The sequence below is a fragment of the Scyliorhinus canicula genome, chromosome 14 (genome assembly GCF_902713615.1).
Source record: "Scyliorhinus canicula chromosome 14, sScyCan1.1, whole genome shotgun sequence".
In the NCBI taxonomy this organism is placed as follows: domain Eukaryota; kingdom Metazoa; phylum Chordata; class Chondrichthyes; order Carcharhiniformes; family Scyliorhinidae; genus Scyliorhinus; species Scyliorhinus canicula.
Genome location: NC_052159.1, coordinates 147,106,061 through 147,130,907, shown reverse-complemented (window position 1 = coordinate 147,130,907; position 24,847 = coordinate 147,106,061).

Below are 24,847 nucleotides of genomic sequence, written 5' to 3'. Positions count from 1 at the left end.
ATATAGATCGAATCATAGAATCCCTACAGTACAGAAAGAGGCCATTCAGCCCATCAGATCTGTACCGACTCTCTGAAAGAGCACCCTACCTAGACCAATGCCTCCACCCTATCTCTGTAACCCAGTAACCCTATGAATCCTTTTGGAGACTAAGGGGTAATTTAACAAGGCCAGTCCACTTAGCCTACACATCTTTGGACTGTGGGAGGAAACTGGAGCACCCGAAGGAAACCCACGCAGTCACGGAGAGAACATACAAACTCCACATGGTCACCCGAGGCCGGAATTGAACCCGGGTCCCTGGTGGCGTGAGGCAGCAGTGCTAACAACTGTGCCGCCCACTTAGTCTGAGGGCTGGTGTGGAAACTTGGATCTATATTAGATGGTCACTAATGAATCCAATAGGAGATTCAGGAGATACTACCTTTCCAGTGGTTAGAACGGGATTCTCGCTATAACAAGGGGCAGTTAAGGTGAATAGCAGAAATGCATTCAAGGGGAAGCTCGATAAACGCACAAAGGAGCGTATTGATGAGATGAAGTAGAGAGGTTGAGACTAATGTGGAATATAAACCCCAACATGGACGACTGGTCTGAATAACCTGTGCCTGTTCAGTTAGAACTATGTAACACTCTGTAATGCTTTCCAATGCTTTGTAGTGTAGGGTTTTCCCTTGTTGTTGTTCGCTCACCACTTACCTCAAGTCCAGTCTGGCAGCTGTCTCCTTCACGTTTGGTCAGCTCAGTTAGTGGTGAAACTATTGCTGGTGGGCATTGAAGTGTCCCACCCAGAGCGACATTATTTACCCGTGATATCCTCGGTGCTTTTTCCGAGTGGTGTTTGATATGGAAAATGTAACTGAATTCCATCAGAATGGAAAGTAACAAATATTCAAGAAGGGAGGGAGGCAGGAAACAGGAAATTATAGGCCAGTTAGCTTGACATCTGTTGTGGGGATGGGATTACAACCTATAATTAAGGAAGTTATAGCTAGGCACTTAGAAAATCGCACGTTTTACCAATTTATTCAGGTTCGCTGAAGGAGGAACATGCATAGTGGATAAAGGGAAGCCTGTTGATGTGCTGTACTTGGGTTTTCAGAAAACATTCGATAAGGTGCCACATCAAACATTATATTGGAAATTAATAGCTCATGGAGTATGGGTAACATATTAACATAAATAGAGATTGGCTAGCAGAAAACAGAGAGTATGCATAAATGGATCTTTTTCTGATTGGCCGGATGTGATGAGTGGAGTCCCTCAGATGTCTGTGCAGGGTCCTCAGCCTTTTATGTTGTACATCAATTAGATAAGGGGAGTGAAGACATGGCAACTAAATTTGCAGATGACACAAAGATAAGTCAGAAAGTATTTTGAGAAGTGGACAGAATGAGTTTGCAGGTGGAAGAGGGTAGGTTGAGTGAGTGGGTACAAATCTGGAAGATGGAGTACAATGTGGGAAAATGTGAACTTGCTCACTTTGGCAGGAAGAATAAAAAAGCAAAGGGCGGGATTGTCTGATCCTGAGGTTAAGTGCTGACGCCGTCATTAACGCCGTCGCATTTTACGACGGTGACAAATTGCCCCCAGGAGCAGCGATCCTGAGCCCTGCAGGAGGCCAGCACGGCACTGGAGCAACTCACACGGCTCCAGCTGCCGATACCAGCGCCAAAAGGGCGCCGCAGGTCTGTGCATGTGAGTTGTGACCAGCGCAAACTCGTGTTTGCGCACTACTTGCCTTCTCAGCGCCAGCCCCGACGCAAGGCGTCGAGCTACAGGGGCCCAGCGTGGAGTAAAAGAGGCCCCACCAGGAGAAGCCAGCCTGCCGATTGGTAGGCCCTGATCACGTGGCAGGCCACAGTGAAGGCCCCCCCCCTCCGGAGTCGGATCCCCCTCCCCCCCCCACCAGGCCGCGCCCCCCCCCCCCCCCCCCCCCCCCCCGCGCAGGATGTACGCCAAGGTCCCACTGGGTAGGACCACATGCCGGTGTGACTCGGCCTATCTCAGCGGGCACTCGGCCCATCCCGCACGGAGAATCGCCCGGGGGGGCGCATAGAGCCGCCCCCAACCAGCGCCACGCCAACCGCGCCGGGGCCAATGCCGCCAATTCTTTGGTCACCGAAGAATAGGTGGACTGGAGTTGGGATGGTGGGGGGGGGGGGGGGGGGGGGGGGGGGGGCGATTCACTGAACACAAAATTTGCCATGAACCAGAACAATTGATCAATGTATGAAACACTACCCCCCCCATTCTCCGACCCGGCCTGGGGTCAGAGAATCCCGCCCAAAGTATTACTTAAATGGAGAATGGTTGCAGAATTCCAAAGTGCAGAGGGATCTAGGTATTCATGCACATGAGTCACAAAAAGTTAGTATGCAGCTACAACAAGTAATTAAGAAGGCAAATTAAATTTATGAAATATTATGAGAGGAATTATGCTTCAGTTATACAGGGCATTGGTGAGGCACATCTCGAATGTTGTGTGCAGTTTTGGTCTCCTTATTTAAGGAAGGGTGTAAATGCGTTGAGGCATTTCAGAGGAGCTTTACTCGATCGATACCTGAAATGAGCAGGTTGCCGCACGAATGGTTAGACAGACTGGGCTTGTTTCCACTGGAGTTTGGAAAGGTAATGAGTGACATGATTGAAGTAGATGCGATCTTGAATGGTCTTGACAAGGTGAACATGGAAACAATGTTTCTTGTTGTGGGTGAGTCCAGGACCAGTGGGCACTATTTTAAGATTAGGGGTCATCCTTTAAGGACAGAGCTGAAGAGAAATTCTCTCAGAGGCTTGTGCAGCTTTGGAACTCTGCCTCAGAAGGTAGTGGGGGCGGGGCCACTGAATACTTTTAAGGTGGAGGTAGACAGCTTCTTGTTAGACAAGGGAATCAAAGGATATCGGGGGTAAATGGGAACGTAGAACTTGAAACGCAAACAGATCAGCCATGATCTTATCAAATGACGTAGCAAGGTGGAGGGGCTGAATGGCTTACTTGTGTACCTATTTCACATGTACATACATTTGTATTGTGAAGATCAATAGATGCCAATCAGCCGGATGTTTCTTTGCCCATGTTTGACCTTATCCCAGAAACTTCATGGGACCTGGTGTCAATATTGAGGACTCCCAGGGCCACTCCATCTTGACCACCTGTGTGTCACCACCTCTGGTGGGTCTGTCCTGTTGGTGGGACAAGAGATGCTCAGGCATGATGGAGAAGTCTGGGATGTAGGTATTACTCAATGCTTATGACATGACAATGTCAGGCTGCTGCTTGGCTCTAGATGGTAGGACTGAAATGTGGATCAAGGCCGAGCTGTACATTGGTAGGCCATCCATAGGCGATTCGACATTTCCACTAACTTACCTCGGATTGCAGGATGGCACAGCCATTCTGGTAGCTACAGCTGACTGTTTTCTTTTTATTACTCATTCATGGAATTGTATTTACTAATCTAACACTGGATCATATCTCCTGGTGACAGGATTCATCCTTATGTGGTGTTGCAGTACTGCTGTTGAGATCAGGGACCTAGATGTGGTCCCTATTCCCCTGATGCAGGTTAAAAAAGAATTAATCAAAGCACACTGCCATAATTAATTTACCCGCCATTTAATTTACCCACCCTATTTTCTCATATTTGAGTAACTTGCTCTTTTCAATGGTGCTGTGTGGAGTCTGCTGGAATAGCTCTAATTATGACAATAATAAGTGTTGATTTCCTGCATGATAGGTCTCGTGGCTGTGCAGATTTTTGTTTTATCCAGAATTCACTTCAGTTGGAATGATAGAGGGTCAGGGGTTACTCTCGGGGAGTTATGCCAGAATCCTCACTAGACCAATTATATTGTCACAGGCATTTGAATTGCACAGACACAGAGCATGTATGCTCCAATGTTCTGTGGCATAGAAGCTCACAGTTTCCTGCTAGGTGAGTTTGTTAATATTAGCCACGCCAAAAAGTGGAGACGCTAATTGGAGACCTCGAGCCAGAGGGCGAGCAATCCAGGTGCAGGTATCTGTTAACACTGGTTCTAGAGTGACATTGAGAGACTATGGGAGCAAGTCACTAGACCACTCTTTCCGGTAAGGAATGGAATGCAACCAAGAAATACGGAAAACTGGAACCAGGCGTGACAACCAGGGGCTGTTTAGCTCACAGGGCTAATCGCTGGCTTTGAAAGCAGACCAAAGCAAGCCAGTAGCACGGTTCGATTCCCGTAACAGCCTCCCCGAACAGGCGCCGGAATGTGGCGACTAGGGGCTTTTCACAGTAACTTCATTTGAAGCCTACTCGTGACAATAAGCGATTTTCATTTCATTTCTCATGCGGCCATGTCCTGAATGAGCGTAGGGATGGGTCTGTCGCCTAATCGGACAAAGCGGAGGTGGGAGTTCAGAGGTGGGCTAATACTTGAGTGGGCCTGTCTCGGCAACCACTGTTGAACCTGCCGATTTCAACTCTGCCACTTCCTTCCCCTATAGACACTTGCCAGCACCTCAGTTAACGTGCTGTAATAAAATAAAAATAATCTAAAATAAAAGAAAGAACAGTAGACACTGTGTACATGAAGTAGCATAATGGAGTGGTCTTTAATTTAATGCACAATAGCTCAATCGCACATCTAAGCACCAGCACATTAAACAACTAATCCGATACAATAATATAAACACATTGCAGTGTCACAAATTTTGCAAACACCTCTCCAATAATCCAAGCTCCAATGGAAAGCTTAGTTTCCATATTTTAAATATAAACTTTAATTGTCACCAAAATCATTATAATCGTGGCCTATTCAACTTTAAGACAATGTCCAATGGAGTGTAGGGGTTAAACTATAATCCATAAAGTTTTGAGAATGGAACTTTTATGGCTATTTTAATCATTAGAATCATCACTTGGTTCTATGCATGGAGCAATACCAACTTTCTAAGTAAAGTCAATGTGAATCATAAGTCAACAATTGTCCAAATAATTCAAACATAATCAGGCCTGTCTCTTGAATAAGGATTTTGAATTGCTTGGTTACGCTATTTTAAAAAAATGGTGAGATGTGGCATTGAATGCGTACTTGGGGGGGGGGGGGGTCTCACACACTCATACTGTTTCAAACCAAACTGCTGTTTCCAACAGAGTACTAATATATGGTTCTTTTGAAGAGCCCTCCCGTTATGTCATAATTATTTTGCATAACTTTCATCATTTAATTTATGTTGCATTTATGGTGGATCATCTTGCATGGACACTAATAGTTGTGGCTACATTGCTTCGTTCTGGTATGACTACAGCACTAACACCAGGGGATTGAATTTTAGGCCCAACCTGAGGCGGACAGACACTAGAAATGACAGTACTGGCCTCCATTCCACCCCCAGGCACTTTCCCGGGGGTTTAGCTGACCTTGTGGCAGCCTCCCAGCAGTAGAGCAGGGGTGGTGATGTTGGGGGGGGGGGGGGGGGGGGGGGGGGGGGGGGGTTGTGGGGTTGCTGCGTTCCAGGTAGGCCTCAAGGTCCCCACTGCTGACCTGGGAACTGCAGCAGTCGCAGGCCACCCTGTAGAAGCGTTATCAACCCCTCCCCAACACCCCCCCCCCTCCCCATCCCAACCACCACGGCCAGGTATCAAAAAGGGAAGACACTCATCTGACAATTCTTTCCTGATATGTATCCTGACATATTTCTGATATCCCCTTTGTAAATGTTCACTGCGCCCACTCCAGTTCATCCCCCTCTGTTACCTCCGCAAAAAATTCAGTAAGGTTGGCTCAGGAAATGTTCTCTTTCCCTTGCGATAAATTGTCGATAGTTGTCAAGTCAGCCGTGTGAGATCTAGCTTTCGAGAGTGCGGTAGAATATTTATTCATTAACAGTCGGTGCAGCAAAATCCAAGAGGGTTCACCAGTTATATTCGGAGTGTTTGCAGAACATCTAGAACTGCTTCTGATGCCAATACAGATTGGCGCTTCAAATGATAATTGGGTAGATGGGATTGTGCAGACAGGGTCAAGGACCATCTGCTGAACTGGAAGTGAATGGTCCACAGAGCGTTGCATTATTCTCCCCAGCTGAGTGCCCACGATATTGCAAGGCACACCCTTGCTGACATTGAACACTTGAATAAACTAGTAGCACCTCTGAGGTGGTGTGTGAATCTCTTTGTCCCTCATTGTTTTCACTCAAAGTCATCCCCTCTTCTATTTGAAGGATGTTTTTTGTCTTCCTCGGTCTCAGCAATGATCTCTTCCACGGCAGCGAAAGTGGTAGTTTCCAGTTTATCAATCTGCTTGAAGTTTGGGATTATGGGCTCCTCCACTAAATTAGTAATTTGACCTCATTTTCTAATATTTGGCCTAAGTAATTCTTATAGATAATGGCGTCCCTCTGCAGTAGTTTGAAGATTTTGATTGATTTTATCACCGCACTCGGCTTCATCACTTCTCTTATTGCTCTCTCAGGCCTAAGTGCAGAGATTGCACCTCTGTGCTGTTGTTTCATTCGCTACCGCAGTTTCTGTGTTCCGTGGATCTCATTGTGTGGCCCTGGGTCATGCCCAAATATAAGACCTGCCAGCTGTTTGTAACCATTTAAGGTGGAGCTGGGGATGAAGTTGTGGACCTAATATGTCGCCAAAGCAACAACTCAGTGTTCTCACCCCCGTGATAGTCAAACCTGGGCTGAGCAGCTGTTTATTCCTAATAAAGTATCCACAGTCACTCAGAGTACTTTGGACAGAAGCTGTTCAAATGAGTGTGTAGGGCAAACATTTTCAGCAGCCCCCCCCCCCCCTCCCTCAATTCAGAGGTTCAAGTCACAGTTCATGGGCAAATTTTGGAATCTATTATTAGGGCCACAGTAACAGAGCACTTAAAGAATCATAATTTAATTAGAGGCCCATCAACACTGGTTTATGATTGTGACGAACAGGGTAGATATGGGGAAACCGGTGGATGTAGGGTATTTGGATTTACAATCAGCATCAAAAAGATGCCACATAAGAGGCTCTTAGATAAGATTCGAGTTCATAGGATTGCAGCAAAATGTTAGCATGGGTTAAGGACTGGTTAATGGAGAAAGGAATAGGAATAAATGGGTAATTTTGGGGGATTGACAGACTGTAAACAGCGGGCACTGAAAGAATCAGTGCTTGGGCCTCAGTTATTCCACGTATTGCATTCCCCGATTGCCATGAGTGCAATAAAGGCTTTTCTTTTCCCAATTATCTTAAATCTGTGACCCCTAGCTTCTGAACCTCCTGACAAGGGAAACAGCCTCTCCCCATCTCCTGGAACAAAACCCCTCATAACACTGGAAAGCGAGAGTGCTGCAGTTGCTGAAGTCTGAAATGAATATTGGACACACACAGCAGGTTATGGCAGCTTTTGTGGAGAGAGAAAAGAGGTTAACATGAAATGAAATGAAAATGAAAATCGCTTATTGTCACAAGTAGGCTTCAAATTAAGTTACTGTGAAAAGCCTCTAGTCGCCACATTCCGGTGCCTGTTCGGGGAGGCTGGTACGGGAATTGAACCGTGCTGCTGGCCTGCTTTGGTCTGCTTTCAAAGCCAACGATTTAGCCCAGTGTGCTAAACCAGCCCATTGCAGTTCGATGGATTTTGAGGAAGGGGTGAGTGGGACAAGGACAAAAAAAAGCAAGGTCCATGATAGAAGGAAAGTCAGGGGAGATTGAAATGACCAAAGAGTCAATCTTCCATGCTGAACGGAATGGTGATGGAGCAAGAAAATAAATAAAGATGTCCCTGGAAACAGATCACTTGGGACTGAAAGAAAAGAGAAACAAGTGAAGAAAATGAAACTAAATGGAGCAAAAATTGCAGTCTGGAATTGTTGAACTCAATGTTGAGAGTCTGGAAGGCTGCAAATCACTGAGTCAGGAGATAGGTTCTGACCTTACTTTTGCAATTAACACAAGCTTGAGGGACAGCATCTCATTTTTTGATTGAGCCTTCCGGATACAACGACTTTAGACTGCCTTTTCGATCTACCTTGACATTCATCTTTCTCTTTTGTCCTTGTCCCATCCACCCCTTGCTCCGAATCTGTTACATCGCTAACTTTACCCAGTTCTGGTGAAAGGTCATCGACCTGAGATGTTAACCTCTGTTTCTCTCTCCATGTAACCTGCTGTGTGTTTCCTGCATCTTCCTGCTTCAAACTCTCTCAATGTTGAATGGGGAGTGGAGGACAATCACTTGATCGAAAGACCTGCAAATAAAGGGTTAAATTGTTTTATTTTGCAATCGATCCACAGCCCACATACCAGTGAAATAATTTCCCATATAGAGATAAGGGTAGTTCATGCAGAACCTTGTGACTTTTTTAAAGTTAAAATGCCCAACTCTTTTTTTTTCCAAATTAAGGGGCAATTTAGCCTGGCCAATCCACCCAACCTGCACATCTTTGACTTGTGGGAGTGAGACCCACGCAGGCACAGGAATAATGTGCAAACTCCACAAGGGCAGTGACCTGGGACCAAGATTGAACCCATATCGTCTGCGCCATAAGGTAGCTATCACTGCGCTATCGAGCTGCCTAGAATCTTGTGATTTTATAGCATTGAGTTTCACCACCTAACCTGTAGTAACATTTTATCCGTGACAGGTTATGCTTCGAACAGGAGAGTGGCACCAAATAAGGAGACAACACTCAGATTAAACATTATTGTCTTTACTAGGATTACTAATGAACAGTATCATATACCTAATTCAATATTATTTGATGTTGTTTCTCTGCCCACGCAAGCGGTGCACAAGACAGACTTTCATCTGTTTACGTAGCGAGGTTCGTCCCGGAACTGGTCTCGAGCGGTTTATAGTTTGAGGGGCGCCGCGCCACATCAAGCAGAGCTGATTAGGAGTCTCTCCCACTTTTACCACTTGCCATTAGTGTGGGGAAAGATTTTCCAGGTTGATTCTCAACTGTTTCACCGGATTATGAATGCACCTTCCTTGGCCATCGAGTCCTGGGACGGGATTCAAATTGGGAGCTTCTGGCTCAGAGGCAGGGCACCACTTACTGCGTCACAAGACCTCCGCCTATTTCGATAGGCCTGTCTGCAAGGCACCTATTAGTCACAAATATGTTACAAGAAATCATACACATCATCACCCAGAGAGTGGTCGACTCTCCTGTCGATTGTTCACTCTTGTCGTTGAACATGCTACTTTAGCTAAACACCTTTTGCAATGATCTCCACACCCTTCTTTCCAATCTGGACAGGACGGTTTGTTGACATGATCGTCCTGTCCGATTAAAATAAAGCTTAAGCCACAATGTTCCAATAAGCCGTCCAACACTGCGTTCAAATCACAATATTAGAGACTTCTTGAGAATAAATAAATGCTTAAAACCTGTTCTAACTTAAGGCACCACTTCAAATACACAGATTGAGCTCATTATGATGATCTTTCAGTAGCATTAATTGAGTTTACTATATTTAAAACCTACTTATTTTAAGACCTCTGACTACTTAGATTCATGAGATCTAGAAGGAGCTAATCTTAAAGGGTCTAAAGATAGCAAATTAATTCAGCATTTAGTTAACACCTCATGTTAGAGATTCAGGTTCACAAGTAGGAACTATATGATTTGAAGGAGGAATTATGCAACAACAAATCTTTATCCTTAGTGTTATGTAACATTCATATTCAACAGCTCCAGTTCATGCCCCAGCTGATGGCAGTATGATCTGTCAATTATACACTAACGTACTGGTCTGTTACTCTACTCAGAAGCTTTCAGAATGCAACTCCTTCCTCAGGTGAATGGTCTCTTCATTCACCTGAGGAATGAGCTGCGCTCCGAAAGCTATTGGTTCGAAAGAAACCTGTTGGACTTTAACCTGGTGCTGTAAGACTTCTTACTGTGCTCAGAAGGGCAGTTTCTAGATGCCTTTTCTCTATCCTCCCCCAATTAGAAAATAGAAATGAAACATTTATCTTATATTAATGTTGTCGCTGCTCATGATGTGGTCTCCCCGCCAATAAAGACACAAAATGCAGACTGGGTGGCCACTTTACAAAACACCTTTGTTCAGTCCACAAGCACGACCCTGAGCTTCCTGTCAGTTGTCATTTCAATTCTCTGCCTTGCTCTCACCCTTAACCTTCTAACCTTGGCCACTGGGGCTGGTTTAGCTCACTGAGCTAAATCACTGGCTTTTAAAGCAGGCCAGCAGCACGGTTCGATTCCCATACCAGCCTCCCCGGACAGGCGCCGGAATGTGGCGACTAGGGGCTTTTCACAGTAACTTCATTGAAGCCTACTCGTGACAATAAGCGATTTTCATTTCATTTTCACTGTCTTCCAATGAAGATTAAAAAAGGTAGAGGAACAGCACCTCCTCTTTCAACTTGGCACTTGACAGCCTCCTGGACTGAACAGTGAGTTCAACAATGTTACATCAATACGTCTGCCCCTCATCTGTTCCGAGATTGGGGCCTTCTGTCTTGGACTCTAGGCGTACGACTTGGTTCTTAGGCAGACTGGAGACATACCCTGCTTAATACTGATTTGTTAGGACTACTACTAAACAGGTTACAGAATTTCCACTGCTTCTAAGTAAAAGTTTGAAGATTATTGGAAAGTGAGTCTTTCACATGATGAGCATAATTCATTTTTTTTTAGGATTCCTAGAAATTTGGAAACACTATGGTTGGATATTGACTGTGAAGAACATAAAGAGAATCAACTATTTGTCGACCATAGTAGCTCAGGGGAGCAATAATCCGGCCTTTAATTCGAAACTAAATGCTTCCTGGACCTTGTAATTTGATGTCTGATGGATATTAGGTCATTGGCAGAAGCCAGTTGAAGCTACCTGTTAATATGTCAACAGCTCCTTCAGTATCAATTTCATAATAAGTATTGAACCCTTGAACTTGTACTGTAAGTGACCAGTAGCCTGGATTAAGACTAGTTACTTCCGCAAGGCTTGTGATCCCAGCAAGTGCTGCTACTGAACAAGTCAGATATCAGGGTGGATCTAAGCCTGATAGATGCTAGCTTCTATTTTTTGTTATGAAAGGTGGAGAGTGACTACTGAACAGAGTCACAGGAATCAGCTGATGAACTTTGTGGTGGCTTGAGACATACGCTGAACGTTTCCTGTAATAACCAAAGAGGTTTATTGATGAAAGGCAAAGGCAGTGGGACAACAGGCACAGAACACTATACAATGGGTCTTTACACTTCAACTCTCTGGTCAACACTGCCCTGGGGCCTGCTCATTGAGCCCCTGGCAAGTTCCTCATTGGCTGGGATTCGCACACTCCTGCGTGATTGGTCCTGAGGTGGTCAAGTGATCCATGAGGTCTGCCCTCTTAAAGAGGCCAGGCTACCATAAGCTTTTAACAAAAGAATAAAACATTTATTCAACAAGAAAAGAACTATAATACACTATTCCTAGGTATATAAAGATTTATAAAGATAACACAAGTTTCAAAATCTCTTATTCTCTCAAGTTCACAGTAAATACAGAATTCAGTAAACCAACAGGTAACCTGTGGGCATACATCCCACACTCTGAAACCAAGTGACAAATGCCACCCCAAACAGATGCTATAGATCTCTCACCTCCTCCCAGATGCCTGTCACACTGTCAGCCAACTGGTATCACTGGCACTCTGTCTTTCGCACAAGGGTTTCCAATCTCAACGCTCAAAGTACTTGATTTAGAATCTCTCCCAAGCGACACTTTCTCTCGGACACCTTTCACAAAGACCCACCTCCAGGGTTATGATCTCTCCTTACAATGTCCCTCTCCCCTGGATCACCACATCCAATCAAGCTTCCCATTCCATACACTCTCCCAGGCATTCGGCTGTTCCAACACAACACCACTGCTTCACAGGCCTATTTTGCTTTAAGTCTGCTTGCTGCAGCTTTCTCACTTTAAATTTGGAGCCTTCCTCCGCTCCTCACTCTTAGCTTCACTGAACAGTATTTGTTCACGACCCCTGTCCTTGTTCCTTGACTTAGCTGTTGCCTTTGGACCTTTTCCTGTCGCAGCAGGATTTGAGCGTACCCTTGAAGCATTACCTCTGCCTTCTTGGAGCTCACTTGCTGTTTTGAAGCTCCAATAAGAGGACTTGCTTCATGAGACTTGTGTCAGGCACATGGGGATGTAGGCCTCAGTGGGAACACTAATGTTAGTATATCTATACTACCAATGAATTTGCAGAATCTTGCAGAGGTAGTGCAGGTGGTACTTACCCACTGTTTTGAGATGCCTGCTGGGCATAGTCCATGCCTCTGAACCATATCAGGGCGAGGGTATCACCACTGGCTCTATGGACCATGAGTTTGGTGCCGGGTCTGAGGTGCTAGTCTTCAAATACTATCTGGCCTATAGGCAGTGGAGATTGAACAGATTCCTGTTAGTTCTGTAGTTTAGCTCCACTCCAATGTGAAGCTTGCTGAGGGTGAAACATAGAAAATAGAAGCAGAATAGAGGCCATTTGGCCCTTCGAGCCTGCTCTGCCATTCATTATGATCATGGCTGATCATTAAGTTCAATCCTTTTAGCCCAGACGGAACATTGCAGCAAGGGAGATTGAGAAGAGGGTTGGTGTGATGGCACAGCCTTGCTTGACTCCACTTCAGGACTTGATGACCATGGAAGGTGCGTTCATAATGTAGCCGTACAGGTTGAAAATCAGCTTCTATACGCAAAGCCTAGGTCATGTCTCAGAGAACAACCCAGGCTGGCAATAACTACAGATGGAAACACTTAGTGGCCAGGGTTTTATAGTCCTCCCTGCCCAGCGGTTAGTACAGTCCCGCCAAACTGAATGGAGACTTAAATTGCTCACCAAATCCATCAGAGGGGAGACACACTGTGGCGGGAATGTAAAAATATTTGTTGAAAACTATCAACTGAATTGAACATGTATTCTGAATCATCCTTCCTATCTAAGGTTTCAGCCTGAATTAAATGATTGAAAAGTATTTTAATCATGCTGCACTGGCAGCACGGTAGCACGGTGGTTAGCACTGTTGCTTCACAGCGCCAGGGTCCCAGGTTCAATTCCCGGCTTGGGTCACTGCCTGTGCGGAGTCTGCACTTTTTCCCCGTGTCTTTGTGGGTTTCCTCCAGCTGCTGCGGTTTCCTCCCACAAGTCCCAAAAGACGTGCTGTTAGGTAATTTGGACATTCTGAATTCTCCCTCCGTGCACCTGAGCAGGTGCCGGAATGTGGCGACTAGGGGCTTTTCACAGTAACTTCATTGCAGTGATAATGTAAGCCTACTTGTGACAATAAGATGTAGAAGAAGATAGAGCAGATGATGTCGTATACATAGATTTTAATAAGACGTTTGATAAGGTTCCCCGTGGTCGGCTCATGAAGAAAGTGAGGAGGTGTGGGATAGAGGGAAATTTGGCCAATTGGATAAGTAACTGGCTATCACATAGAAGACAGAGGGTGGTGGTGGATGGAAAATTTTCAGACTGGAGACCAGTTACCAGCGGTGTACCACAGGGATCAGTGCTGGGTCCTCTGCTATTTGTGATTTTTATCAATGATTTGGAGGAGGGGGCTGAAGGGTGGGTCAGTACATTTGCTAATGACACCAAGATTCGTGGATGAGGTGGAGGGCTGTTGTAGGCTGTAAAGAGACATTGATAGGATGCAGAGCTGGGCCGAAAAATGGCAGATGGAGTTTAACCCTGATAAGTGAGAGGTGATTCATTTTGGGAGAAATCTTTTTAATGCGGATTACAGGGTCAACGGCAGGGTTCTCAGGAATGTGGAGGAACAGAGAGATCTTGGGGTTCATGTCCACAGATCTCTGAAGGTTGCCACTCAAGTGGATAGAGCCGTGAAGAAGGTTTATACTGTGTTAGCGTTTATTAACAGGGGGCTTGAGTTGAAGAGCCGTGGAGTTATGCTGCAACTGTACATGACACTGGTGAGACCACATTTGGAGTATTGTGCGCAGTTCTGGTCACCTCATTACAGGAAGGATGTGGAAGCATTGGAAAGGGTGTAAAGGAGATTTACCAGGATGCTGCCTAGATTGGAGAGTGGGTCTTATGAGGAAAGGTTGAGGGAGCTAGGGGTTTTCTCTTTGGAGCAGAGGAGGATGAGAGGTGACTTAATAAAGGTTTATAAGATGATGAGGGGGATAGATAGAGTGGCCGTTCAGAGACTATTTCCTCGGGTGAATGTAGCTGTTACAAGGGGGCATAACTATAAGATTCAGGGTGGGAGATATAGGAGGGATGTCCGAGGTAGGTTCTTTACTCAGAGAGTGGTTAGGCTGTGGAATGGACTGCCTGCTGTGATAGTGGAGTCGGACACTTTAGGAACTTTCAAGCGGTTATTGGATAGGCACATGGAGCACACCAGAATGACAGGAAGTGGGACAGCTTGATCTTAGTTTTGGGCAATGCTCGGCACAACATCGAGGGCTGAAGGGCCTGTTCTGTGCTGTACCGTTCTATGTTCTATGTTCTAATAAAGATTATTATTATTATTTTTATTCTTAAAGTTGGAGCTGGGATCATCTTCCAGACACGTGAATTGATAACACGGTGAGGCAATTGCATTGCTCAGATTAATATTTAATTTAAATAATCAGTCACATTGAACTTTGAGGCCGTTGAATGCAAATTCCAATCCTAAAGGAAAGACATGGAATGAAAAAGCTGCAAAAGACATTAAAAAAAAACGAGAATCACAAAAAGGCTTATTAATAGGAATTAGGTTTAGGTATTTAAATAACGCCTCCTGAATTGCATACACAAAATCTGAACAGAGAAAATACTATATGGCTGTGTAAATGTGAAAGAGGAAAGTGTTCCACTGCCTGTCATATTGCCCAGTGACCCAGTAAATTATGCCAGGTTACTGAAAACTGGAGTCACTCAGTTTCCGTTTGCAACTGCTGTCATTAAACCGACGGAGGTCTTGTGGTGCAGTGGTAGCATTCCTAACTCTGGGTCAGCAAACTCCAGCTCCTAATTCCACTTCTAAACCAGAAACCGCTGGATGATCTCAACAGGTCTGGCAGCATGCGGTGAGAGGAACAGACTCAAGGCAGAGTTGAGTTAAAAATCTACCCGTGTTATTTCAAAACAATATTTAAGCACTTGATGCAAAAGCAATTGAAAATAAAAATGTTTTAAGGTATTATAAAAATCAAAAGTTAGAAATAAACAATTAAATTGACAGTTATTCTTCAGTTATCTGAAACCACTACAGCCATTGTATATACAGATGCAGGCTTTGTATACTCTAAACAAACCATGCACTACATTGTGGTGTTTTACTGCAACTTGGGAAGCAGTATTGATTAATGTGGTAGTGGCTGTTTAACTATTGATCCGGGTTACAGAATATTGCCGACCATTGTAGGGATTTCTGTCTTCAGTAAGTAGTGGTCTATTATTGCTTTCTGTTAGTTGTATTGGTGTTACAATCTCCTCAGAGACTGATTACTTTTTAAAAGAGATGTAATTCTCAGTGATCAATGGAAAAGACCAAACGACAGCTTTATCCATTTTAGAGTTTTACTGTAACAAACAAACTCAAATACACATGCATAAAACATTACTTAAAAGGTAACTGATACACCAAACTGAAGAAAAGATATGCTTTAAATAATTGGTGCAGTTGAGATACATCGTGTGTCACAAAGCACCCTGATGTTATCTACAAGGTTATCCCAACTTGGAACCCGGTTTATGGGGTGTACAGTTTTGTTTTGTTTTGCTGTGAGGAGACAAATGAAACCTGAGTGAGAATAAATGACCCAGCCATCGGGGAACAATCATTAAAGACTATTTATTAAAGTAAAGAAATGACAAATACACACAAACAGGACTACTCTACTCTCGCACAATTAAAATGTATTAATTATTAAACACAGAGTTTCTATTGAACGTACCCCTTGGTACAAAATATATCCACGATACCTGAACTCTGCAAGACTTATCCCCGTTCCCCAAACGTCCAAATGGAATAGCCAACTGTCAGTACCAGAAAAGACAGGGATGATACTCAAATCTGGGAACTGTCTTTTTCATTGTCCAGCAAAAATATTTTAAAACTGTTGTTATGAAGGTTTTCTGTACTGTCTTGGCTCTAAGACTTAGAAGTGTGTTTGCTGTAAACATGACCTTCAGGCTAGGTGGCTGGAAACTGGCCTGTCCACTTTCCGAGACTGCTAGATGGTAACTGGCTCTCCTGGCTTTTCAGGGGCTGGGCAATGATACCTTTGTTGTTCTTTGATTATGCCTCCTGTGTATTCGGTTCTCTTCCCCGATCAACATTCTTGACTATACCTTAACATATGTGTATCTCAGAGACCTTCCCAATCGCCTATCATCTGTTTCTCCTCCATAAACTAGTCACACTTTGTTATTATCTAAACTGCCGTTCTAAACTCATTACCGGCAGAGATGCATACCAACTGAAGCCTCTTTGAATACTGTCTACTGCTGTCTGCAGGCAGGTTGATGACAATCTTACAATTGTTTTTTCTGTGCATTGTACTTCTGGAAGATCTATAGCAATGCAGGATTAAGCCCCAAATTACTCCCGGATTTCCAGCAGACTCACTTCTGCCTATCGTCCCTGGTTGAATCCCATAGTGACCATCAAAAAGTATTCCACTCAGCTTGAGTGTTCCTTAGAATAAACATCCACAAGTAAGATTCACCTAGGGGACTTTTTGTTTCTTTAAGCTCCAAAATTCTTGGTCATCTGAAACAGCGAACTAGTTCTCACCAGCATCTGTGCAGTTGAAAACACAAAAATAGTCTTTCCCTGCTCTTTCACCGAAGTAGCTCGGTTTATTCTTGTCTTTCCATGTCCACCACGGTATCCATCTCCCAAAATAGCTGACCTCGTACTCCAAGATATAAAACTGTCACTTTATTTTCAATAGGTTTCTTTTTGGGTTTCTTTCCCCAAGACAACCAGATCACATGAGCCTGTCCCTGGGCAGAGGTTTAGTATGCTCCCAGTGAGAACATTCTGTTTTTACCTCAAATTAAATAAAACATTTTAATACATAACGACCTTGTAAAATTCAACACTCATAACATTGGTCCTCAGAGAGAAGAGGCCACTTGGCTTTTTGCAAACCGTAACATTTGGATGCAGCAGATATATATTCCAATATATTCACCCCAGTGTAGGCAGAGAGGGGAAATCATCAGAACAGGCTTTACAGCTGGTACTGGATTTTGGAAATTCCCCAGAAACTAAGGAATGTGCCTGGAGAAGTTACTGCTCAGCAAAATGGGGAAATACAAACCCATTGAAGCCTTGGAGCAAAACTGGACCATTTGTCAAGAGGAATGGTAAGTCTGTGGAGAGTGTGATGTGTACAAAGTATAAAGGAAGAATCATCTTCACTTTAGTTTAAAGTATAGGGTGCCTCCAAAACTTTTGTTTGATCAATAATGCTTTAGTGATTTATTACAGGAAAGGTTTCAAAACATGAAATCTTGTCCGATCATCCTTTTCAGCTATTAACTGGACGTTTGAATTTCTTTTTAAATGGTGTTGGTCTCGACGGGAATCATAACCCACCTTAGCCGCAGGATAGTACAAAAGGAGTTTTTCTGCGAACCATTCTTGGCTGAGCAACCATCTTCAACTGCTTCATCAATGATTTTTCTTTCATGAGCAGGTTCGGAATGGGGGACGATCAATGGTGGATTCACAGCATTCAGCGCTGATCCCAACACCTTTCACACTGAAGCTGCTCGTGCCAGATTACAGTAGGATGTGGATAATATCCAGGCTTGAGCTGATTAGTAGTGAGTAATATTCATGTAGTGCACTGATTATCCTGAAGAAAAGAAAGCACAACCATTTTCTCTTGGCCTTCGCTATCACCACCATTGCTTAGACCCTTACAATCAACATCTTGGGCATTACCATTGACTTGAGGCTGAACTGCACCGGCATGCCTATCACCGCGGCTACAAGAGCAAGACAACTCCTGTCCCCACAAAGCCTCCCCACAAGGTTCAAGTCAGGATTGTGATGGAATACTCCACAAATCAGCAAACTTACTTTGGTTGTGTCCCTGATGGATTGGAAGCATCTGAATTTTTGTTGCACCACCACCAAAAAGGTTTGAGAAGATTGAGTAGTACTGCAATAAGTCAGCTGCTGTCTATTCCATGCACATAGTGGCTTTAACGGTGTAAATGTTCTTTGGCACCTGATCAATTATTGGATGTGGGCAGATGACTGAATCCTGCAAAGTGCATGGAGAATCAGTGGAAGCTTTAAGTTTATCGTAAATGTTGCTTGAACTTACGATAATAATGCCATAATGTACTTAATAACTTGTGTGGTAGATATTGTTGGCCATGAATCAAACCAGCATGTGAATAATTTCAGCCATAGTGGCAGTTCCTGCTAACAGTTTAGTCAATGCCACTTGTCATAAAACATGGGTTGCATCTGAAGTGACAACTTCGGTGGGCGGGATTCTCCAGTATCCGGCGGGCGTGCCGTACCGGCGCCAAAGAATGGCGCGAACCACTCCGGCGCGGGCCGCCCGGAAGGTGCAGAATCCTCCGCACCTTCAGGGGCTAGGCCGGTGCTGGGGTAGTTGGCGCCGTGCCAACCGGCGCCGAAGGGCATCCGCTGGCTGGCGCGAGTTGGCACATGTGCAGGAGCGTCAGCGTGTTCCCAGAATCGCTGCCATGATTCCTGTACATGCACAGTGGGTCATGGCGGAGCTTTACAGCGGCTGGCGTGGAGGGAAAGAGTGCCCCCACGGCACAGGCCCGTCTGCAGATCGGTGGGCCCCGATCGCGGGCCAGGCCACCGTGGGGGTCCCCCTGGGGCCAGATCCCCCTGCACCCCCCCCCCCCCAGGGACTCCGCAGGCCGCCCTCAGAGCCAACTTCCGCCGGTAAGAACCTTGTGTAATTTTGTTATTTGTTTTAAATCTATGAAACTACGATATAAATGGGCAATATAATATTATCTAAATTGTGGCATGCTCAAAAGTATTTGTATGTCTTAATTTAGAATATGGCAACTCAAAATTTAAGGAGAAAAGTCAGAATTTCACAGATGAGTTGGGTACCGGGTGTGTATCTTAAACGATAAAGTAACTGCTAAAACTTAAATTCCTAGTTTTTGACTGTAAAAGTTAAGAAAAGGAATAATGGTTGCTCAGCCTACTCAGTTTTTGATGTATCAAATGGAATACTTTCCGGTTAATGTCTTTCTAAAGTTCAGCTTACATTTTGATACTTTTTCCTTCCAGACTTGAGTGTTTTTTTCTGGCAAGGTTGTGCCTTCTCTGCAGACTCTGTATCATTCCGGGTTCACAGGAAAGGATGTACCAGGAAGAGGAGGAAGAGGTGAGGGAGTTGGAGGGAGGCAAGGGAAGGGGAGGGGAGAGTAGAGAAGGGGAGGGTAGAGGAGGGTGGCAAGGGAGTGAGGAGAGGAAGGGAGGCGAGGGATGGATGAAGGGACGGAGGGAGGGATCACTGGCCAAAAGCAGGAGCTGCCAGGCAAGCTCGAACTGTCCTTGCATTACCTGGAAACTGGGCTTCCTCAGCTGCACCAGGAGGTATGTGTGCATCAGGCTCCACATTGCACTCCTCCAACCTCTTCACTTCTAGTGGCAAGTCATCTGCCAGGTGAATGCTCAGTCCATGTTGAAGGGCAATATTGTGTAATGTAGAACACACTACAACTGTCATGAGTTTCATCTTCACTGTTATGGCAGTGGGCAATTAGAGTTTAGTTTCAGGTCTTCCTTCAGCATTCACAAAGGCGTCCCATTGCTTCCTTGTTGAAGCACAGTCTCTTGACACATATCTACTCTGACAACATTCCATATGATTCCCTTTGACTGTACGCTCTCAGGAGTGGGTAATTGATTCAGGTCTTCACCAAGAAAACATGTAGCCTGATTCCAGATTTGAATCTGCACTGGATTCTGCAATACCTGTCAGAGAGATAGTTCACATTAGCTTACAGGATGTTTGCATACAACAACTAAGGCACTAAGGCATTAAACTTTGTTGAAGTATTTTAAGTAATCACTGAAGCTAGTAAGGATGAACATTACATCAGGGAGACTTTTAAACAACACAGTTTAAAATACAATGCAAATTCCAAATATACTTTAGCTCTGAATCAGCGGGGAGAACAGGTGTAATAACAACAGCATCTTTGAAGGAGTCAAGAGCACCAGCATCGAGGCCAGGATTATCTGAAACCAACTCCGCTGGACCAGTCATGTTTTTAGAGTGTCAGAAATGCGACTGCTGAAGCAAATCTTTTTCGCCCAGCTCAAGGAAGGATCTCGAACAAGAGGAGGACAAAGGAAGCACTTCAATGACACCCTGAAGGCTGGCCTCAAGAAATGCACACAGACATCAATGCTGGGAGATCCTTCCTCAGAAAAGGCCTACCTTAAAGGAATACCAGAGGTCATAGGCGGGATTCTCCCGAATCGGCGCTATGGCCCGACGCCGGCATAAAAAGCCGCGCGAACCACTCCGACGTCGGGCTGACCGGAAGTTGCGGAATTCTCCGGACTTCCGGGGGCTAGGCCGGTGCCGAAGGGACTGCGCGGGTTAGTGCATGTGTAGAACCGCCGGCGTGGTTCAGCGCATGCGCAGACCGGCTGGCATATTCTGCCGTATGCGCAGGGGGGTGTCTTCTCCGCGCCGGCCATGGCAGAGCCCTACAGGGGCCGGCGCGGAAGGAAGAAGTGCCCCCATGGCACAGGCCCGCCCGCAGATCGGTGGGCCCCGATCGCAGGCCAGGCCACCGTGCCCCCCCCCCCCCCCCCCCCCCCCCGGGGTCCGATCCCTCCACCCCGAGGACCACACCAGCCAACCTACCTTCCAGGTCCCTGGCGGGACTGGCCAGAAACCGACGGCTGCACGGCCCATCGAGGCCCGGACAATTGCCGAGCGGGCAGCTGCCGACGGCCCCCAACCAACATGACGTGATCCTCGCCCCTGCCTGAAAACCGGCGCCAGAGAATACGGCAGCTGGCATCGGAGCGGCGGGGCGAGATCCACGCCGCTCCCTGGGGATTCTCCGACCCGGTGGGGTGTCAGAGAATCCCGCTCCTAGAGTCCAAGGACCGATCCCACCTTCCAAAAAATCCTGCCGGGTGTGCGGTCGAAGATCTGGGGCGGGATTCACCCGTACCCAACGGGGTGGGGGATCCCGGTGGCACAGAGTGGCGTGAACCACTCCGGTATCAGGCCGCCCCAAAGATGCGGAATCCTCCGCACCTTTAGGGGCTAGGAGTGGAAGGACTTTGGTGCCATGCCAGCCGGGGCCGAAGGGGCTCTGCCAGCCAGCGCGGGTCCGTGCATGCGTGGGAGCGTCAGCAGCTGCTGACGTCATCCCCGTGCATGCGCAGGGGAGGTTCACCTACGTGTTGGTCATTGCGGAGGCTTACACGGCCGGCGTGTAGGAAAGGAGTGCCCCCATGGCACAAGCCCACCCACAGATTGGTGGGCCCCGATCGCAGGCCAGGTGTTGCTGTATTTATCTGGTTATAAATATGGCAGTCAATATGGTTGCCTTCCTTGATCCTACTTATGTTTGCTCTAGAGTCGCCAGGTATCTTTCGATACCGCCACAAGGTTCAAACCCGAATACTGATCAAAGAACCAATGCACCAGTTAGTTCATTCAAAGTCAATACTATTTATTTACACACACAGTAATATTTACTCATGCACAAAATACCACAAACTAAACTATCTCTAATGCTAACGCCTATACTTAGCTTCGGGTTCGGGTGCCCACTCAGTCAGAGGAACAATGGCCGCTGTTCAGATCTGAGGCTGTTGGGTTCGAAGAGGTAACAGGAGAACAGCTAAGGTCGTCCATCTGATAGCAAGCGTTGACCGTGGACTTACTTGCTTCTGGTGCAGCTGGTGGACGGGTCTCTCTGCTTCGAGAGCCGAGTCCAAGAGAGCGATTCTCTCTCGGGGCCTTCTTCTTATACCTGAAGGGGCTTCTCTGGCTTTTGGTGGGCCTTGAACTTGGCCCCAATTAATTGGGCCGTATCTAGATCACCCGTATTGATCTTGACCAATAAAGGGGTGGGTGCCCTGATGGCTGGGCCTGTCCTAAGTGGCCGTTGCTTTGTTCACGCTTTCAGTTTGGGAAACTGGCGCCAGGGTGGCTGGAGCCAGAGCGGTTGCTTGAGTGTCTTTCCTTTGTTCCTGGAGATGGGCCATCAATATGTTAATTAACCTACAGTTTCAGTCTCGTCTGGGAATTGCCTTCTCAATACGCAAACAGGCTCTATGCCTGATTGCTTGCTTAACATTGTCCATATTTCCCTACAGTCATTGCGATCATCCATTTTGTATTCTGGAAGTGGCCATCCCAGGTGGCTACACAGGCCACTGTGAGGGAACCCCCCGGGGCCAGATCGCCCCGTGCCCCCCCCCCCCCCCAGGACCTCGGAGCCGCCCGCGCTGCCAGGTCTGCCGGTAAGGGACCTAGTCCAATTTATGCCGGTGGGACCTGCATGGAACGAGCGGGACTTCGGCCCATCGCGGGCCGGAGAATCGCCTGAGGGGGAGCGCTGCCAGCGACCGCTGACCGACCGGCGCGATTCCCATCCCCACCATTTCTCCTGCGCCGGAGAATTTGGCGGCCGGCGGGGGCGGGATTCAGCCCCCCCCCCCCCCCCCCCCCCCCCCGGTGATTCTCCGACCCGGCGGGGGGGATCGGAGAATCCCGTCCCTGGGTCTAGGATCGGGCTCATCAGCAACACAAGGATCCACAGAACCCGTGACCAGTAACATGGAGTTTCTTAAGTGGACAATTATACTTGTTAGCAAGTGATCGCCGAAGATGACACACACTCCAAACCCATTCTATCCATTATGGTTCGTTTAATGGAACTAACATCCTCATGCCAAGCCAAAGTTTAAAAAAATCTTTCTTTCCCTTTCATACATGAAAGTACTTTTTAATGGAATTAACAGCCTCATGACAAACCAAAGTTCAAAAATATATATCTTTCTTTCACTTCATGTGCACTTTAAACATATTTATAAACACTATTATAAAAGATTAACCTACCGAGAAAATGCTCTGCGATGTCTCCTGCCTCTGCTCGATGATTCTGGACGGGGCAAAGAAAGTGCAAATAATCAGGCGTAAATACTTACCTAACACCGGGGAAAGCCGGCCAGGTTAGCGCTGTCCCGTGATTTCACATTCAGCTGCTTGAGCACAGCGCTTGCAGCAAAAGGCTTCAAAAATACTGGAACAAAACTTTGAACTCGGCACGTTTTCAGCACTCATGTCCATGCGTCGGGAATTCCACATAGATCCGGCGCCCGTGTGCGGCATACGATCTCGGTCCGCTAGATGATCCTGCGGAAATTTGGGGCAAAAACATCTAAACATTAAAGACATTTTAATGTTTCTGTCTGATTTTACTTCAACCCGACCTGCTAATTCAGTTATTTTCAATAGACTAATACAACCACAAAAGTAGAGGAAATGTAATAGATTGTAATAGCGGATTTTGTAACACTGCCCTCTCTGTTCGGGCGGTGCATATGAAGTAGTCCAATAATGGCTGCCTGCAGTTGAGCATGTGTCAGATAAACAGGAAGGTCATGCAAAAGCATTAATCATTTATATATGTTATCAATGGTAATTTCACAATAGCCAATATGCTGAACCATGGAAATTGAACATGAAAGTCCAATGAATTAGAATCGTAGAAGTTTACAGCACAGCCTGTGTTCTTTCAAAAAAATAATTGTACTTTCAAGCTTCTTTTCAACAAGCCTTGTCAATTCCGCATCCTCAAATACCTGGCCAGCTCCTGAGTCCTTTACAATACCTTTTCAGCTAAATAATTTCAGCAGAGCTACTGATCAGCTGTTCTGGGGGAATTTGCATACGTGCAGTGCGGTCAACCTAAGTTGAAGGGGAACCGGCGAAGGAGACCCAAGGAGTTTGAGTGAAGACAAGCATCCAGCAGAGGGCAGCAGAGCAGAGCTACTGATCAGCTGTTCTGGGGGAATTTGCATACGTGCAGTGCGGTCAGCCTAAGTTGAAGGTGGTTTGTGGAGGGGCTGTTGGCAAGTGACAGTTAAACCCGAAACACTTTGTGAGTGTTTCCCACCCTACCTCCTCCTCTAACCAACCCCCCCACCCCACGGTGGTTGGGAAGCGGGAGCAGGGGCCTGTCGTGAAGGTGAGTGAGTGCCTTTAAATTTGGTTAACTTTCAGCGGGAGCAGGGTTTGAGGTAATATCAGGTAAGCTCTTCCTTTCTTTTTCTTTTTCTTGTTTTTTTTTAATCTAGAGGTGATGTCAGGCAAGGCAGTACAATGCTCCTCCTGCAGAATGTTTGAGGTGAGGGACGCCGTCAGTGTCCCTGCTGATTTCATCTGTGGGAAGTGCACCCAACTCCAGCTCCTCAAAAACCGTGTTAGGGACCTGGAGCTTGAGCTGGATGAACTTCGGATCATTAGGGAGGCAGAGGGGGTCATAGATAGGAGCTTCAGGGAAGTTGTTACACCAAAGACTGGAGATAGATGGGTAACTGTAAGAGGGACTGGGAAGAAGCAGTCAGTGCAGGGACCCCCTGCGGTCGTTTCCCTGAGTAACAAGTATACCGTTTTGGATACTTGTGGGGGGGACGACTTACCAGGGGTAAGCCATGGGGTACGGGCCTCTGGCACGGAGTCTGTCCCTGTTGCTCAGAAGGGAAGGGGGGAAAGGAGTAGAACATTAGTAATTGGGGACTCAATAGTCAGGGGCACAGATAGGAGATTTTGTGGGAGCGAGAGAGACTCACGTTTGGTATGTTGCCTCCCAGGTGCAAGGGTAA